The sequence below is a fragment of the Ahaetulla prasina genome, chromosome 2 (assembly GCF_028640845.1).
Source record: "Ahaetulla prasina isolate Xishuangbanna chromosome 2, ASM2864084v1, whole genome shotgun sequence".
Lineage (NCBI taxonomy): Eukaryota > Metazoa > Chordata > Lepidosauria > Squamata > Colubridae > Ahaetulla > Ahaetulla prasina.
Window position 1 is genome coordinate 55,909,519 of NC_080540.1, and position 7,645 is coordinate 55,917,163.

The following is a 7,645-nucleotide window of genomic DNA, read 5'->3' on the forward strand; positions in this document are numbered from 1 at the left end:
ATGCCCAGTTTAGCGAAGGTGAAAAAGTCACGCTATGTCCCGTGATGATGCGAGTTTGACACCCTGCTTTAGAGGCTGCTGATGCATTTGGATCAAGTTGTAGAATTAACAGATGCTAATCAACTGTTTAATTTGGCTCTTTTCTTGTCATTGAGAATAGAATAATTGGTTTTGGTTCTTTCTTGTTTTGCTCAAATTCTGTACTGATCAATATTTCATGTGCACAGAATTTAATGATGTATTTAAGTTCATTCCATAGCTCATGAAGGTTGCACGTTAACTTACAAACATTAAAACTTGACCCCATGGAATAATATTGATCAGTTTTTCCATTACATCAGCAAGGAATCGGTTCATAAGCAGAAAGAACACAAATTGGCTATCCAAGATTATAAATCTGGGATCACATTACTATTCCAACATTGTAAACTAATTTGTTGCTCCCTCCCTCCCCAATAAATCCATAATTCTTCATATAGTGACAGCTTCTGCGTGTTTAGTATATAATTTTCAAGTACAAGGGAAAACCTATTCTCGTATCAGTAAAAGTCTCTCTTTTTTTCCCTAAAAGTCCTTTGATACCCCTGTCCTATTTGAATGGGACTCTTAATCCATTTTTAGTCTGAGATTAAAACCTAAAAATAGTTTGTTGAATTACCCATCTCTTAAATTCAAAATAAACATTTTTAATACCAATTTGTTAATATGGGATGTTCTAATTTTTTATTTAGATTTCTTGCAAACCTTAAGGATGCTTATTTTAAAAAATACCATAGACTTCAAAGCACATTTCAGTTCTGATAGTAATTCCAAGCTTTAGAGCACGGGTGTCAAACTTGTGGCCCACAGGCTATATGTGTCACGCACTGGCTACGCCTATGCCTGGTTTAGCGAAGGTGAAAAAAGTCACGCTATGTCCCGTGACGATGCGAGTTTGACACCCCTGCTTTAGAGGCTGCTGATGCATTTGGATCAAGTTGTAGAATTAACAGATGCTAATCAACTGTTTAATTTGGCTCTTTTCTTGTCATTGAGAATAGAATAATTGGTTTTTGGTTCTTTCTTGTTTTGCTCAAATTCTGTACTGATCAATATTTCATGTGCACAGAATTTAATGATGTATTTAAGTTCATTCCATAACTCATGAAGGTTGCATGTTAACTTACAGACATTAAAACTTGACCCCATGGAATAATATTGATCAGTTTTTCCATTACATCAGCAAGGAATCGGTTCATAAGCAGAAAGAACACAAATTGGCTATCCAAGATTATAAATCTGGGATCACATTACTATTCCAACATTGTAAACTAATTTGTTGCTCCCTCCCTCCCCAATAAATCCGTAATTCTTCATATAGTGACAGCTTCTGCGTGTTTAGTATATAATTTTCAAGTACAAGGGAAAACCTATTCTCGTATCAGTAAAAGTCTCTCTTTTTTTCCCTAAAAGTCCTTTGATACCCCTGTCCTATTTGAATGGGACTCTTAATCCATTTTTAGTCTGAGATTAAAACCTAAAAATAGTTTGTTGAATTACCCATCTCTTAAATTCAAAATAAACATTTTTAATACCAATTTGTTAATATGGGATGTTCTAATTTTTTATTTAGATTTCTTGCAAACCTTAAGGATGCTTATTTTAAAAAATACCATAGACTTCAAAGCACATTTCAGTTCTGATAGTAATTCCAAGCTTTAGAGCACGGGTGTCAAACTTGTGGCCCACAGGCTATATGTGTCACGCACTGGCTACGCCTATGCCTGGTTTAGCGAAGGTGAAAAAAGTCACGCTATGTCCCGTGACGATGCGAGTTTGACACCCCTGCTTTAGAGGCTGCTGATGCATTTGGATCAAGTTGTAGAATTAACAGATGCTAATCAACTGTTTAATTTGGCTCTTTTCTTGTCATTGAGAATAGAATAATTGGTTTTTGGTTCTTTCTTGTTTTGCTCAAATTCTGTACTGATCAATAGAAAATGTTAAATGTGCTTGTTTAATAAATTAACCTTTATTTATGTGAAGCAATTCCTTTCTTTCTCTTTCCCTGGAAAGTTCAAAGCCTAGAGAAGGATCAAAATAATAATGTTCTATTTCAGCAATAAAGAGTTGGGGTAAAATATATGCAATGGAACATTTCCTCAAGCTGCTTTTCTTGTTCTTCATGTTAAAGATTGTTCCATTTTTCAGTAATGACACTTCCCCGACACATGTTTAAACTGCAACTCCAAAATTGCTAGCAAGCACATTAAGAATTTCAAGAGCTTCATTTCCTAACCAAACAAAAAATGCCAAGTTGGAAAAGCCTTCAATAAGAAATAATTAACTAAAAATTGATGGTGGGGGGCCTCTCCCGTTACTGTAGGCTTCATTGACCTACTATCCCCCAGCTGTTGCACTCTAATTCCTATGATATCCCACAGCTGGCAGGCTCCTGGCAGTGCTTACTGTGTTTATAGGCCTCGGAAGCCAATATATCTGTTGGCAGAAGCTGCACAAAATTGCAATTTTTCTGTGAACTTTTATTTTTCCTTGGCTTCATAAACCCAACGCAACTGAAGTTTATTTGCAAATGATGTGCCTAATTGCTACAAATTCAAGCTGTTTGTTGCTTGCAGAAAAAAAGAGTGGTTCTTCATGTAGCTGAGGCTTGTTAATGAGTCTCCTATGCAGTGGCAGTTAATGAAATTCAGAATGAACAGGTTGAATTAGATTAACTAATAGAATGCTTTGCTTCTGAGTTGCCTGGGATTCTGTGTGCTGCCTATTAATTTTCTGGAGAAATGACAGCTCTTACGAGATGGACCTCAGCACAAATCCTACATTTCATGGATGTCCTGAAACCTGGGGGAGGTTTCTTTTTTTCTTCCCAACAGAATCTTATTTCTAAGCTAAGCCTTTAATGACAGCGATCTGTAAGGTTTGCTGACAAAAATGATCTAGAACAGGGGTGTCAAACTCACAACGTCACGTGACGTATCACAACTTTTTTCCCTTCGTTAAACTGGGCATGGGCAAGTTTGACAGCCCTGATCTAGAAGAACTGGGAGGGATTTCTCTTTTTCTTGTTGTCTTAGAGGTTGCATATAGAAAATGTACAAGAGTGCCAGTTTCACTGTTTTATTCTGTTTTCAGTTCCCCTCCTGTATCACTCAACTCTGAAAAAAAGCCCCCACCTAATTTCTACAGATGAAGATGTGGAAGGTAGGCTGGACAGCCAGTTTCTAGTTGAGGCCGGTAGATTTAAAATGAAACGTTTTAGGCCTTCAAGGATACACTATGACAAGGGTGTCAAACTGGTGGCCCATGGGCCAAGTGCGTCATGCGTAGGCCATACCCGCCCCAGCTCTGTGAAGGGGAAAATGTCACAATACTTCATGTGATGGCAACATGAAGTTGCGAGTTTGACATCCGTGCACTATGGAGATGCAATGTCAGTAGATAGATGTGCCCCCCTTTTGTGGAGTTTGGGATGATTGTTTTATGGTATGTGTGGAATCTAACAAAGACTCAAAAGACCTATATTTTGCTCCCCTCTTGTTCTCTCTGTCTTTAAAACAGGGGGACAATAGATTGATTTACTGCCCAATCTGAGCAGTGCAATTTTGGAGGGATGTGTGGTCTTTATTATTGGAGCTGAGAAGAGTTTCTGCAGCCAACATGTTAAAACCATTGGGTCACAACTTAGAAGTCTTCATTCAGGTCAATCTTCATCTTTGATAATTCCATGTCTCCTTAGACCAGTGGTAGTCAACCTGGTCCCTACTAGTGGGACTAGTGGGCGTTCCAGCTTTCAGGTGGGCAATAGGGGTTTTGTCCGATACTGAAGCACTTTTTTTTTTATTTAATTGATTTTTAAAAAAATTTCATAACATTATTTAAAAACATTTTCATTAGGTTTTCATAAAATTCCCCGTGACAATTTAAATTTCTGAAAGTATACTATTTGTATCGCCCAAGCATAAATTTAGTTCACGTTACGTAAGTAAACTAAATGGTGCTATAGTGCGACTGCAAACAGAAGAGCCTCGTCCCAGAATAGCTCGCACATCTCCCCGCACACCACCCAGCTGTAACAGACAAGCAGAGCTGGTAGCTGGCGCCCTCCCCCCCCAAACCCAATCCACGATGCACGAGAGGCCTGCACAGACGATGATACACTGTGCATTACTGTGGAACTGGTGGGTGGTTAGAAAATTTTACTACTAACAGAGATACAAAAGTGGGCGATAAGTATAAAAAGATTGACTACCCCTGCCTTAGACTATTTCAGTTTTATAGCTCAGGTGAAGACTTTTCCAAATTTAGTATGCCTCACAGTCTGAAACAAACCAAATTTATTTTAATTAAGGAAGACATTGTTATAGAAGATGACTATTCAGAAAGGAGATCCAGAGCATTTCATTGTTTCATGACAAACTACTGTAAATCAAAATCAGACATTACATTTAGATGATGAAGAATATACAAACATTATTTTGGCAATGGTGATATTACTAAATGTTTATGTACCAATGCCTGGTCATGCCTGAGTGTGAATAATTCTAATTCTGGGCCACATTTGTGTGTGTGTGTGTGAATGTGGAAACGAATACATCCATTCTTTCTTCCAACCTTGATGAAAATACCCTTCATAGGTGTTTGATAAAAGTCACAAATAATATCCCATGTGAGTTGATATCAATTGCATAATTTATATGAAGACTCAAATACTCATGTGACATCACTCACCCCTTTTGGGTGAATGCCATGACTTCTTTCCCAAAGAATCATGACAATAAAAGATAATATTTGTAACACAGTGTTGACGTGAGTTTAGAGGTCCTTTGGTGCTCTCTTGGTTGCTTTGTTGTAGACATTTCATTATTTAAATTAAGTAACATCATCAGCACAGATAGTAATTTGAAGGTATGTCTTCAATATCTTGTTGTTAGAAGAATGATTAATCTTCCCTCTTTTTCTTTGCATTGTGGTAGTACCAACTGCAGTCTTTTCTTCAGTTTCAGATTGTTATTAAAAATAAATTCTAGAATGGCAGAAAGGCATTTATTTGTTTCTTTATTCATTCCATTTCTGGACCTGCCAATCTCAACCAGCAAATCTGGGCAGCTTACAATCTAAAACTATAAAAACAATTGAGACTAAAAATATTTAAAACAGTAAAAACATCCAAAAATAAATATATACAGCAGCGGAGATAATTAACCAATTAACAGTAAAGCCAAGGAACTGTGTCCTTAACACAGTCAGAGCTCCAGGCTTGGGTACACAGCCAAATTTTTAAAGACTCATGAAAGGCCAGCATTTATGTTTGGCCTGTATTCCATGCACATAGAAATATTTTTTTTCTTGGAGCTACTGGCAGTATAGTCTTAAAAACCTTGGGTTGAAAGGCATAAAAGCAATCAGTCCTTTTGATTTCTTTAGGATTATGAATATGTATTTTTAAATTTTCTTTGATGCATTGGTGGTGTGGCCAGGATAAATTAAATAAAGACATTTTCTTTCTTTACTGGAAAGAAATGCCTCTGCCAACCATATCCATGGTATTAAAGAAAGTGATACTATTTTGGGGTTGGATGTTGATGGGATTCCTTGTAGATTTCCTTTCACTTCCCAATCTCAGGCAGCTTGACTGAATAACTTATCATTGCTGCTTACTTGACAGAAGCTTGTAGAGTATAGTGACCAGATTTTAACATTGGTAAAGTGGGACACCATTGACCAGGGGCGGGAGTGTTCTAATTTTTTTAGTACCGATTCTGTGGGCGTTGCTTATTTTGGGGTGTGGCTTGGTGGTCATGTGACTGGGTGGGCATGGCTAGCTGCTCATGTGACCGCGTGGCCCTGGCTATGGGCATAGAAACTACTCAGAGGGCTAAAAAAAGTAATTTCTGACCGGTCCTCGCACTTATGACCATCCTCACATTTATGCCCATTGCAGCATTTTTAACAACCATATCACTTATTTCACAACTGCTTCTCTTCACCACGGTTACAAGATAGGGTGCAAAATGTAAAATGTGAGGACAGTTGTAGGTGTGAGGACCAGTCAAAAGTGTGAGGACAGGTCAAAAATAACTTTTTCAGTCCTCCGAGTAGTCCCTACGCACAAAATGCTGCAACAGGGATAAATTATGACCGGTCATAAGTGTGAGGACTGGTCAAAAGTGTGAGAACCTGTCAGAAATCACTTTTTTCAGCCTTTTATCAGAGGACTGATAAAAGTGATTACCTCACCCATTTATCCCTATTGCAGCATTTTTAATAATCATGTCACTCATGTCACAACTGCGGTGCTTCATGTGACCGGATGGGCATGTCCAGGTGGTCATGTGACATAGCTTCTTTGCCCTAATGACTGTTCGCTGCAATGTTCTTAAGTGTGAAAAAACAGTCATAAGTCACTTTTTCAGTGCCATGCTTGTTAAACCAATTACCAGAACAAATCCATTCTCCCTCCCTCTTTCTCTCCATCTCTTTCTCCACCTTTCTCTCTTTCTGTCCTTAATCTCTTTCTCCTCCTCTCTTTCTCTCAATCTTTCTCTCCATCTCTTTCTCTCCCCTTTCTCTCCTTAATCTCTTTCTCTCCTTCATCTCTCTTCTCCTCCTCTTTCTCTCCATCTTTCTCTCCCCCTTTCTCGTCTTCATCTTTCTCCTTCTATCCTTCATCTCTCTTTCTCTCCTTCATCTTTCTCTCCATCTTTCTCTCCCCCTTTCTCGTCTTCATCTTTCTCCTTCTATCCTTCATCTTTCTTTCTCTCCTTCATCTTTCTCTCCATCTTTCTCTCCATCTCTTTCTCCTCCTCTTTCTCTCCCCTTTCTCTCCTTCATCTCTCTTTCTCTCCCCCTTTCTCTCCTTCATCTTTCTCCCCCTTCTATCCTTCATCTCTCTTTCTCTCCTTCATCATTTTCTGCCCCCCTCTTTCTCTCCATCACTCTTTCTCCAGATGGGGTAGGGTAGGCTGGTGCTGCGTGGGTGGGAGGCGGCCGCAGGACAATCCTGCTGGGTGGACAGCAGGCCGAGGCGATTGACACACGCTTCGCAGCCCAGTCCAGGCGCGGAGACCTTCCTCCTCCTGCGGGAACCGAGCGACACCCCCGGGCTTTCCCACGCACCCACCTTTCTATGAGGGCTCGGCTGCTCTCCGCCGTCAGGACGGGCTTGGCTTGAGGGAACTTCGTCCGCCAGGAGAGTCGAACGGGGCCTGGGCGGAGCAGGAACACGCCTCCGTCTCCCTAGCAACGCCCTATTGCCAGCGTGCCCCATCTGCGCAACCAATGGCAAAGCTCTCTTTTTGAGAGGCGGCCAGAGGGAGCCAATCGCAGTGCAGCATGGGAAGCTGTGGCTGGGAATCCTGGGAGTTGAAGTCCACGTGTCTTGAAAGTTGTTGCCTCCACAGGAAAAAGCGGGGCTTTTTAAAAATGCAGCGGGACGCGGGACAAATTTGCTAAAAGCGGGACTGTCCCGCCAAAAGCGGGACGTCTGGTCAGCTTATTGTAGAGAGAGAATCAAATTCCTTCTTTGAGGCATTTACTAGTGGCATATTCTTATTTTAGGAGTAGTGGTAGATTTATTACCAACAGGTATTTTACTTAAATGTTGGCAATCCCTTGGAATAGCAGATGTCACTGGACGTTGTTT

At 40.0% G+C, this 7,645-nt stretch overlaps 1 long non-coding RNA gene across 1 annotated transcript; it reads right to left on the bottom strand.

The window, feature by feature from the left end:
* Positions 1–4,322: 4,322 nt before the first annotated feature.
* Positions 4,323–7,239, bottom strand: LOC131192875 (uncharacterized). The gene is made up of 2 exons (XR_009153806.1): positions 7,124–7,239; positions 4,323–5,026 (listed from the first exon to the last, which is right to left on the bottom strand). It is a non-coding gene; the product is annotated as an uncharacterized LOC131192875 (long non-coding RNA).
* Positions 7,240–7,645: the final 406 nt, after the last annotated feature.